Here is an 11,288-nt window from a genome sequence, read left to right on the forward strand (position 1 = left end):
CCAGAATGGAGTGCAGTCGCCGCTCCCAGCCACCGCAGCCTCGACCTACTGGGCTCCGGCGATCCTTCCGCCTCAGCCTTCCGAGTAGCCGGAATTACAGGCGCCCTACCACGTCGGCTAATTTTTTGATTTATTGCAGAGATGAGGTCTCGCCTGCCCAGGCGGGTCTCTAACCCGCGGGCTCAGGCAATCCACTCACCTCAGCCTCCCAAAGGCGCAGGATTACAGGCTGAGCCACCGAGCCCGGCTAACCACCTTTTCTTTATTCAGTCCACTGTTGATGGGCACCTAGGTTGATGACATGTTTTTGCTATTGTGAATAGTACTGTGGTAAACATATGTATGCAGGTGTCTGTTTGGTAGAAGGATTTATTTTTCTTTGGTTATAGAACCAGTAATGAGGTTGCTGGGTCAGATGGCAATTCTGTTTTTTGGGAAATCTCCAAACTACTTCCCACAAGGACTGAACTAAGTTACATTCCCACCACAGTGTATAAACGTTTTCTATTTTCTGCAATCTCGCCAACATTCTGACTGATGAAAGGTGGTATCTCATTGTGGTTTTGATTTGCGTTTCTCCAGTGGTTAGTGATGTTGAGCATCTTTTCGTATATTTTATTGGCCACTTGATGTCTTCTTTTGAAAAGTGCCTGCTCATGTCCTACGTCCACCTTTTAATGGTGGTGTTTTTTCTCATTGATTTAAGTTCCTTATAGATTCCCAGATATTAGTCCTTTGTGGGATGCATAGTTTGCAAAAGCTACTGTTTTTTGTCTTAAAAACGAAGACCCAAACACACACATTATACCTACACAGGGTCAGATTCATCAGTGTCACTGTCTTCCACATCCACATCTTGTTCCACTGAAAAGTCTTCAGGAACACAAACATGAATGGAGCTGTTATCTCCTACAACAATACCTTCTGGAATACTTTCTATCCAAAGGAAAAGAAATCAATATATTAAAGGGGTAGCTGTACTGCATGTTTAGGGCAGCACTCTTTTCAATAGTGAAGATATGGAATTAATCTCATTGTTCATCAGTAGATAAATAGATAAAGAAAATGTGATATATATAGACAATGGAATACTATTCAGTCACAGAAAAGAATGAAATCATGTTATTTGCAGCAACATGTATGGAACTAAAGGTCGTTATGTTAAGTGAAATAAGCCAGGTACAAAAAGACAAATACTGTGTGTTCTCACTTATATATTGGAGCAAAAAGATCTTGATTTCATGGACATCGGGAATAGAAGTGTAGATAACAGGGCTGGGAGGGGAGACGAAGAGAGACTGATTACATGTACAGTTAGAGAGAGGAAATACATTCTAATATTTGATGGCAGACTAGGGTAACTATGCTTAGCAACGATATTATGCATATTTCAAAGTAACTAGAAGAAATGACTTGAAATGATACCAACACATAAAAATGATAAACACTTGAGGTGATAGCTATCCCAATTACCATGATGAGGCCATTACACATTCTAAGCATGTAACAGCTCACATGTACTCACATGTACCCTATAAACAACTCCCATGTACCCTATAAATATATAAATTATTAGGTATCAATAAAAGGGGGAAGCTCCCATTTTCAATAAGAAAATGGCCAATGAACCAATAGAAATAGGTGAAAGAAATGAGGAACTTGTTACAGAAAAGGAAATATAAGTGCCTCTTCAACATATGGGAAGAGGCATGACTTTACTCATATTACTAGAACAAGTTTAAACATGTTGACATATCATTTTCACCTTTCAGATTAGCAAATATTAAAAAATTTTGGTCACAATTTTTCTTAGAAAATGTGGGAAAACAATCTTTTCTCATAAATTGTTGGTAGAAGCGTAAATGGGTGCAACTTTTCTAGAGGGCAATTTAGCGATAACTATCAGAATTACAAATAAACACTCTGAGATCCACCAATTTTACATTTAGCAATTTAATTCACATATATGTTGGGACTGTGTTAATATATTTCCTATGTTAAAAATCAGTAGCACTTTAAATTAAAAGCTAAATTAACTTTTTTAAAAAAATCTTTATTTTTACATCTTTTGGCCCAGTGTTCTCCTTCCCTTTCCTTCCCTACCTCCCTCCTGGGGCAATGTGTCTTTCTGCATTTTGTTTCAAATGTGTAGGACTTTGTCATGAATCCATTATGAACCTGACTAATACATTTCCCCAGAAAAGTTTATACCTTAAAAACTAGCACTTTGTTTAGCCTCAGAAAGTAAATGGTTTTAAATTATTGATATGCCATCCATTGCTTTTCCAAAACACTTATATATTTCTAAAAAGCTATTATTTCTTTTAGGGTACATCCTTTGATCAAATGTTGTTCATTTATTTTAACATAAGAAAAATGGATAAAATATGCAATTTGTAGCCTGATTTGAGTATTTTGTGCAGCAGTTAGTATAACTGTTTTAACCTTCATCTTGTCCTTTGGGGAAAGAGTACGCTGTAAGCACTTCAGAAAGGAGTGTTCACACACATGGCCACATGCTGTGCTGTCCTGGAGAAGCAGGTGGCTAAGTGTGGTTCTGGTCACAGAGTGCCCAAAGACTCACTCTCACTTGAGAATGACTCTCAGAAACTGTGTATAATATAATCAATAGTTTCATTACCGGATACTCAAAGTGCTATGTTCTAAGGGCACAGGAGTATATTTTTTTCTGATGTGCTTCCTTGAGAGCATTTTATTCTTTTTATCTTAGAAGAAAACTGTCACTCAAAGAAGAGAAAGAGCTCTTGAAAGATTTTGATGTGAGAAAGTATTATTTAGAATCACATTAGTAAAAAGATTTGGTTTACTAAACAGAGAATATATATACAGAATTTACTGATGGTAAGGACGTTTGCACCTTGAAGTACAGCGTTATGATTTACAACCAGAAGCAAAGAAGATAAAAGTGAATAAATAAGGTCATGCTATACAAACGTAAGCATAACTAAAGTTAAAACTAGGAGTGGATTGCAAACTAAGTATGAGACAATACTGTATCATGGTACCAATATGGCTGATATCTCACATAGCACATAGGAATTGCAGAGTGCTCTTTCTTGAATATCATGTAACTAGTGAACTCAAGCATTCCAGTCCACTTCCTCTGAAATCTTTCAGCTTCTAGAATAGTACACATTTTCCTCTTGGAACTATCATTCTGTAGAGTTTTAATTCTTACATTTTATAGTAGTTTTTACCCTGAAAATATGGCACCTACACCATTCACTTGTTAAGCTTTTTCATTTCTTTTTCCTGAATGAAATCTTCTTGTTTTTCTTTTTTATCTAAATTTTTAATGGAAATAAACTCAGCTTGTAATGTTAGAATTTCCTGATTACATAGGAATATAAAAATTGTATAAAGCCTTATGCAATACACTTTATTGACTTTTAAAGGCAGCTTAGTGGAGTTTATATTACATGAGCCTTGAATTTGTAGTTAGAGAAAAACCTCACATGATTACCATCTGTTTGCTTTTGCAAGAGAAGCCCTAGAATTTAGTTCAGATATACTAATAGAAATGTTATTTTAGTTTTAGTTTGGGCTGAGCTTTTCAACATGAAATTTAATTCTCACACTAAAAAGCACATTTGGAACCCCTGATTATAAGCTACTTATTGGCTAAAATTTTGAAATTCACTTACATGAGATTAATATAGAATTAGTGATGTTAAGAATTTTCGCTTAACTCATGTTTGGTGCAAAGTTAGGGCTCCTGAAATAAGCCTTTGGTATTTGGTGTCTTATTGTGAAGTAAAAAGAAATACATTAATTCTTCTGCAGAAAGGTAAAACATAGAAAGTATCTAAATACTAATTGGAGAATTAGTATTTAGAATTACAATGGTCATTTTCCATTTGTATCCTCAGTGGGAAGTTTTATTATCTAATATTGCAGACAGTCCATTGCTTAAAGTATGCACAGTTCTTGCTGGCTGTTGGCAAATACAGCTCTGTGATTCTGAATCCCATCTAGCTGGTGAATAGGAGCAAGCCAGTCCAGCTGCCCCCAGACTCAGCCTGTTCATTAGGGAAAAGGGCTCAGTGGTCAGAGCTAACAAAGACAGGCGGGGAGATAAATGAAAAATCTTGCAGCTGCTGATCTTCAGCTGCTTCACTTAAGGGGCCTCAGAGCAAGAATTCAATTTGTCCTTAACAGCATATTTTAAATGAGAATATGACACACCTGTCCATACAAGTGCGCATGGAAGGCTGTCGGGAACTGGTTCTTCCACCTTCCTAAAATGATATTTAAAATATTCCAAATCAATATTTTAAATTATGAACATGCAAATAAGGAGCACTTCAGTCTAGTTTTTTGTTTGTTTGTTTTTTTCTTGTATATTTCTTGAACAGCTTGTTTTCTGGATGAGATTGGAGGTAAAGCAAGAACCAAGTGAGATGGGTGTGGTGTCAGGTGGAATCCTCAAAAGGATGGCAAATCCATGCTATTTTTTGGTTTAAATATATTCTGGAAACTACAGCGGGCCTAAAGCATCTGATAACCACTTAAAATATGTATTGATTATTTTTAAATGTTATGTGTTCACTATGTATTTTCTCTTTCTCCAGTTAACTTTTTAGTTGGAACACCTCTAAATTTATGGCAAGCGATCCAATGGATTAATCTGAAAAAAGGACAAAGAATAGATGAGGAATTGTAGAGCCCTGAAATATGTCTGAAAGTTGAAGAAAAACATACTGTGAATGTTTTGCATAATTGTGACTAACCTGCTTTTAAAAAGCACATTTATCTTCTATCTCCAGATATCTTGAACACTTTGGTTCTAGAGACTATAGTTGGGTCAGAGAACACAGGGTGAGTTCTCTGGCTCAGTGTTGAACTGCTCCTGAGGATAAGTGGCTTGGGAAAGGATTTGGATTTTTTTTTTAGCAGTTGACTGTATGTGTCTTTTAAAAAGTAATCTACAGTAACTCAGTTTTGTGATAAGTTGATTTTTGGAAATGCTTAACTGTATATTTAAAAAATACTTTAACTTTATAAAGTATGTATGTGCTTTTAATTCTTACCCTATCTCAAAGATTTTGTTAGATCCCATGCTTCCCAAAGCTCTCCTGTTGAGATCTCTCCACCCCGCCCCCCCACACTTTGGTTTAGGAATTAGGCAGAAGTCGTAAATAACATAATAACTCTCACATGGTGAAGAGCGAAAGAATTAAAGAATATGTGAAACTACTTCTGGGGCTAACTTTTGTCTTTTGCTTTTATTTTGTCTAGTTTCTCTCTCTTTTAAAAAAGAAGTTGTATTTACTTACAAACATTCAGCCTACCAACAAAACAGCTGCAACTTTTTCTTGCAATTACAGAGTAGTATTCAGTTAACAGAACAACAGTTATTTTGTATAAGCTGCATCAAAGACAACTGAAGATGAAAAAACTACCATACCCATATATAGCTTATTTGTGCTCTGCATCAACAAGAACCTGCTTTAAATCTCCATGCCAATATACAGTCTCCATACTATACCAGGCAAGGTTAGTGGCTACTGAAAATACCACCAAGACAGGTTTATCTAAAGACACATTTGGTAGTGTGTTAACTATACAAAAAAAAGACACTGTACAGTTTAAAAACAAATCTTACACAGCCTTTCATTTCAACTGTTTTCTTTAAAAGGAGTGAGTTGTGTACAGGGGGTTAAATGCTTTACAGTCAAGAAAAAAAAACTGCTAGAACCAACTTATTCATCATCATCTTCATCTTCATTCTCCTCGTCCTCTTCGTCTTCCTCCTCTTCCTTCTTTTTCTTGCCTTTTTCAGCCTTGATGACTCCCTTTTTTTGCTTCAGCAGGCTTTTCTTTAGCTTGGTAGGCAGCTATATCCTTTTCTATTTTTCCTTCAACTTTGCGGGCTTCTTTTTATAAGGCTGCTTGTCCTCCGAAGCAGTGTTATTCCACAGCTCTCCCAGCTTCTTTTCAACATCACCAACGGATAGACCGGGATGTTCTCCTTTGATTTGGAGGCAATACTTAGAACAGAACGAGAAAAAGGACAAAGGAGGCCTCTTGGGTCCTTGGGGATCCTTGAACTTGTTTTTTGTTTCCCTTTTAGGAGGCATATAAGTTTTCACTTCTCTTTCATAACGGACCTTGTCTATCTCTGCCATGTCCTCAAATGTTCCTTTCTTTTTAGTAAACGTGGTCTTCCACCTCTCTGAACCCTTCTTAGAAAACTCTGAGAAGCATCTGGGTGGTTCTTGTGTTCCTCCTGACAAGTTTGCATAAAGAATGCCTATGATGACATTTAGCCTCTTGACTTCTTTGGATCTCCTTTGCCCATGTTTAGTTATTTTTCCTCAGTGAGGCACAGAGGTGTCCAGTGCCTGTCCAGCTCGCACTTGCCCCAGTGCGGTCTCCATGCACTGTAGTGGCCAGGAGAGTGGGAGCCACATGCAGCCTCTGGTTTCTCTTTTCGAGGGAATTGCATTGTATGATCCTAATTTGAAGACATTCTTGATAGCAGTAAGATTGTATATTTCTGTATAAGAAAGGAATTGGCAGTAGTGGGACACTGCCGGCAGGGGAGGGTAAATAAAGGTAACTGATTTCAAACCAGGCAAAGTGGGGACCAAAGGGAGGCCCAAACTTCACCTGTATGATGACCACTTATGCACCTAATCCTGAATTGTGCCCCACATCTTTAAAATAAAAAAGATTGTTAAAAAAATAAAATAAAAAAGATTGTGTATTTTTGTGATAATAAGTGCCCTGAGAGAAGTGTTTGGTGTCATGTAAATTGATTAAATCACTGACATGCTATCCACTTAAAAATTGTTTCCTCAGTCGGGCTCGGTGGCTCAGCCTGTAATCCCAACGCTTTGGGAGGCCAAGGTGAGTGGATTGCCTGGGCCCGCGTGTTCGAGACCCTCCTGGGCGACTTGGCAAGACCTCATCTCTACAATAAATCAAAAAAATTAGCTGGGTGTGGCAGCGCGCGCCTGTAGTTCCAGCTACTTGGAAGGCTGAGGCGGAAGGATCACCGGAGCCCAACAGGTCGAGGCTGCAGTGGCCGGGAGCAGCCACTGCACTCCAGTCTGAGCGACAGAGTGAGACTCCAACACACACACACACACACACACAAATTGCTTCCTCTACTACAAAACCAGTACATTTTTCTCATAGAATATTTCAAATGTAAAGATAATCCACCCCAAAAGACACCTCTACTTCCACCAAAATGCTAATATTGAATTTTTAAAAATTTTCTAATTTACATACATTTGCAAAAAGCTCATTTGTTTACTGACTCATTCATTTGCTTATTCATTCAACAAATATATACTGAGCATAGACTATGTGCTTGACGTTGTGCTAGAGGCTGGAAACACTGCAGTGAAAAGACAGGCAAGGTTCCTGCCCTCTGAATGCTTACATCCTAGTTGGGGAAGATAGGTGTTAGATAGAGATGAAATCATCAATGATTATAACCAATCCTGTGGAGAAAATGAAAAGCCTGATGTGATGGAGAGCCCAGAGGGGTCCTCTTTAAATGTGGTAGATGGGAGATTTTTAAGTCTATACTTGAATGAAGAGAAGAAATAAGTCATATAAAAGTCAGGAAGAAGAATATTTCAAGTAGAGAATGCCAGGTGTACACAGTTTTTATCCAGCCTTTTTCCCACTAAATATATATGTCACATCTTTATATAAAACTCTTATGCTAAAATATATTTTAGAATTCAGAATTATTTGAATGTTTGAAACATAATGTGTTTAAATTACATACATTAAATAACATTTTCAGCACTGTCTGGGGCAGTACTCTGTAATCAAATATATTAGTATTCCTCTGTGAGATAATGATTATGACTAGGCTCACTTCAGATGAAGTTTTGCTGTCAAATAAGTTGTATATAGACTTTTGATTTTCTGCACATTTTGGTTTTCAATATCATGGGTCAGGAGATTGTGGAGCAGTATTTCATGATACAAAAACACCACAATTAATTTAGCTAATGCCATATTTTCATACATTTATACAGTTTCCATTTAGGTTATTTAAGTGGGATAAACATGATGTTTAAGCTGGGATAAACATTCCTCTAGCCATGTATCTATGCATATTAATGATCATTTTCTTAGGATATATTGGTAGGAAAGGTAGTATTTTATCTATACCTTCTTAGGGTTTTTGGCTGGGTCTGAGAATTAAGTTGACATTAGGCAGATTAACAAGAAAAAAACATACAAATTTATTTAATGTAACTTATACATGACATGGGAGCTTTCCTAAGGAAATAAAGACCCAGAGGAGCAGTTAGCATTGAACGCTTATATATTGAATTGGACAAAGTATAGTGAACTGCAAAAATGTGACAAGTCAAAAGGATTTGGTCTAGGGTAGTTAATCATGGAAAAGTAACTCAAAAATAAGGGTTAGTCTAACAACCCTTGACTCCCTGTTTCTGGTGATAAGAACGTTATCTTCCTTCTGGTATAGAGAAGACATCTTACATAAAGGGATTTTTATCTCCTGCAATAAACCCCAAAAAAACAGAACAACCTTCTTGCACTTACTGTCTTTTAGCTTAAAATAATTTGTTATGCCAAAGTGGCATATTTCGGGGTGGCATACTCTGCAACCCTACACATTAAATTGTGATGTAAGGGATGTGCAAATAATTTGATGCATATTTCTTATTATACTTCAAATTATACTTGATATTCAAAATTGGAGACCTCTCAGATGGTTTCCTAATTCTATAGCTGAGCTGAAGGTAATTGTGATTGTGATCATAATAGCATATATGTGGCTCAAATTTTATAAAGTAAAAGGTAACAACAAAAGCATATTCTTTGATCCTGGTTGTTTTTCTTAATGCCTTTCATCCTTCTCCGTTTGTAACACAAAATGCATATATAGAGAGATCGGATTATTTACCACTAAAATGCAGGGAAGGATGGAGAATGTAACTTGTTTCGATTTCACATCAAAACAGAATGTTTCAGAATCTGGGCTTATAGAAAAGTATCCTTTATTTAATTACAGAACTATAGGTCATGTTGACAGATTTCTGGGCCATAATTGTCTTTCCTGAGCCTGCATTGATCTGATCATGTATTTGACCTTCCCTATTAAAATCTGCCTAGGGATAACTCTAGAATCTAGTCTTCAGAGTTTATCCTGTGCAGAATGGGACAAATCTTTCCTTTTAGAGCAGAAACTCAATCAGTCCCTTGTATCAGCTCTGGCTTAAGTGTGTATGCTATCAAGGCCACATTTTTACTGTACATCCTCATGATTAACCAGACCCTTTCTCTGACTCGTGCTTGTAGTTTTTCAAGAGAGGCCAGTTTTGATGAAAGCCTTAGCATCAAAATGTCAAATCTTTGCTTTTTGTTGTAAACATGGAATTTTATTACTATCTCTGTTAGTTCAGTACAAAAGAATATACCATTTGTGAAATACGTAAATCTTTAGCTACCACAATATGAAATTCAAGGATTCTGCTATTATTTACATATACTCCAAGAGCCAAATGATTTTCAATTTGATAAAAATGATTTTTTAATTTCCAGCCCTACAGAATATATTTTTACATGTGTTTATTAAATACAAATATGATATATTCAAGGTCCACGTACATTGTTTATTAACAAGCTCTTTCAACTGAATGTCATAGGCCTGTCATCCATAGGTGTCTATCATTGCGCTCTGTATATTTTAGAAAATGGAATGTCAACATTATTCTTCTTAGAATAAGTGAAGGGGGACTCTGTGGGTGTGAGTTGTGGCTGGTTGCTAAGAATATCTAATCAGGTTGCATTGCTATAGCAACAGTGTTGCTAGGACTTTAAAGTTTCCCTGTAACCAGTTGGAATTCATAAGTGAAAGACATTGTTTATCTCAGTGGTATTTTAAAGTGATCCTAGCTAACATAAGCCAGGAATCCCATACTTTGGAAAGGAACTGATACTCCCAATGAACCACACTCTAGTTTATGACTGATTCAGTGTATGTAATCTACAGTACCAGGGTGGTAATTTAACAGCCTGGTTTTTCCAAATGTTTTGGTTTCACAGTCCCTACCTGGTTAAGGTCATTCCATCTGACTCTTCTAATGTTTCTCAAAGTAACCAGACCATCTAATCATCACACAATGATTATTGGAAAGGAAATGTATTATTTTATATTTCTGTCATACAGCAGAACACTTGAGGACTCCAAGAAATTATGTTAATGCTGGTATTTATCTCTTTTACAAAATGAAAATAGCTTTATTTTTCTTATTATAGAAATATTCCATACTTATCTAAAATTTAGGCAGTTTAGAAAGCATAAAGCAGATTCTTAAAAAATCTCCCAGGGCTAACTACTTTTAACATTTTGTTGTAAACATTATGTATGTACATAGTTGCTAAATAAAGGAATATAAACTGTAATGTGTTTTCTTGGCAGTGGTATTTTATTTTAGTTTTGAGTTGGGGTGTCATTCTGTTCTGAAGTGCAGTGGCACAATCAAGTTCACCACAGTCTCAGCTTCTCCGGCTCAGGTGATCCTTCCATCTCAGCCTCCCGAGTAACTGAGATTATAGGCGTGCACCATCACACCTGGTTAATTTTTTGATTTTTTTGTAGAAATAAGTTTTCACTATGTTTTCCAGGGTGGTCTTGAACTACGGCTCAAGCCGTAGTTTTGAATCCTTTTGTGGTTTTGAATCCTTTTTTCCCCTCAAATGTTACTCAAAATGTTGAAATAATCAGGACCTGGTCTTAAAGTCAAAAACCTCTATTTACTAAATAAATAGAGGTTTTGTCCTGTTCCAAGAAGTATTTAAAATATTTGGTTTAAGGATTCATAAATCACCATCTTAATGGAACGTAACATCAGCATTTTTTTCTGCTTTTAGGCACTAAACTTTTTGAGTGAGGAAAGGAGATTGTGCAACTGTTTTATTCCAGTCTTGTATGTGGAACTTGGTTCAATTTAAGGAATTAAAATAACTATATATTTTTAACAGGTTGAACACTGAAGCCCAGAGAGTTGGTTTTAGGTTGGCTGAATATGGGCTTGAATCAGGCATGGACTATAAGTAGCATTCCCTGTCTGTTGCATGTTATTTCATGGATACCCCAAAATGAAATGGATAAACTTAAATGAAAAATAAAACTGAAATTATTGAAGATTCCATAGGATGGCTGAGTAATCAATAAAGACTGAGCTGCTTGTGGACCTAAGAGATAAAAATAGCCTACAGAGAATTAAGCATGTGCTAGGCACTGTTGTGAGAGTTCAATAATAACT

At 36.4% G+C, this 11,288-nt stretch overlaps 1 pseudogene; it reads right to left on the reverse strand.

Annotated features, from left to right (window-relative positions):
• Positions 1 to 5,723: 5,723 nt before the first annotated feature.
• LOC110595513 lies at positions 5,724 to 6,322 on the reverse strand (annotated as a pseudogene).
• Between the last annotated feature and the right edge of the window lie 4,966 nt (positions 6,323 to 11,288).

The sequence above is a fragment of the Carlito syrichta genome, unplaced genomic scaffold (assembly GCF_000164805.1).
Source record: "Carlito syrichta isolate Samal-C Ts95f unplaced genomic scaffold, Tarsius_syrichta-2.0.1 Scaffold302430, whole genome shotgun sequence".
NCBI classification, from domain to species: Eukaryota; Metazoa; Chordata; class Mammalia; order Primates; family Tarsiidae; genus Carlito; species Carlito syrichta.